This window comes from Mastomys coucha, unplaced genomic scaffold (genome assembly GCF_008632895.1).
Source record: "Mastomys coucha isolate ucsf_1 unplaced genomic scaffold, UCSF_Mcou_1 pScaffold5, whole genome shotgun sequence".
Taxonomy (NCBI): Eukaryota; Metazoa; Chordata; class Mammalia; order Rodentia; family Muridae; genus Mastomys; species Mastomys coucha.
This window is the reverse complement of record NW_022196911.1, coordinates 15,027,250-15,027,937: the sequence shown is the minus strand read 5'-3', so window position 1 is coordinate 15,027,937 and position 688 is coordinate 15,027,250. Positions and strand designations below refer to the sequence as shown.

Genomic DNA, 688 nt, shown 5'->3' with positions numbered 1-688 from the left:
GACAACCAGACTTAGGCAGTGAAGAGGCTGGAAATCAGAATATTTCAGAAGATAATACAAAATATAATACAAAAATGTACTTGCTGTCTTTTTCTAAGAGTCAAAGGGCTAAGGTCATAAAATGCTGATTTGTGGGATAATCAAAAGGGAACCTGGGGTAAATGACTGGATTGATATGTTAATAAAAGATTGGGCTTTGGTCTGCAAGAGCTGAGCTAGTCAGAGAGCTATTATAGCTCATTTAGAATTTTTTCTAGCAGGTGTTCTGACTTTGGTAGAAAAACCCATGAGCTACTTATAAAGTGCCTAGAGAACTATGTCAAGTAGACCATAGAGCTGTCAGCTTGCATCCATCACTGACTTTGAGTCATTTCTTCTACCACTCCCAAACACCCTTTCCTCAAGACCTCTGACCAAGCTGAGGCAGGTCCTTGGCAGGGAGGGGCTCAAACAGTACTTGCTGTGAATAAGAGCAACTGAGTTCAAATCATGGTGCTCACATAAAAGTTTGGCATGCTTTTAACCTTAGCACTAGTAGGGTTGGAGAAAGGAAGATCATGGGAGTTTGTTGGCCAACTAGCCTAGCCTAAATGGGTAGACTTCATATCCAGTGAGAGATTCTAGCTGGAGAACTAAGGTAGAGAGAGCAGTAGAGGAAGACACTTAGATGTCTACTTCTGGCTTCCAC

The 688-nt window shown here is 41.7% G+C and overlaps 1 non-coding gene across 1 annotated transcript; it reads left to right on the top strand.

The window, feature by feature from the left end:
• Positions 1–225: 225 nt before the first annotated feature.
• Positions 226–288, top strand: LOC116079387. Its single transcript, XR_004113944.1, has one exon. It is a non-coding gene; the product is annotated as a U7 small nuclear RNA (small nuclear RNA).
• Positions 289–688: the final 400 nt, after the last annotated feature.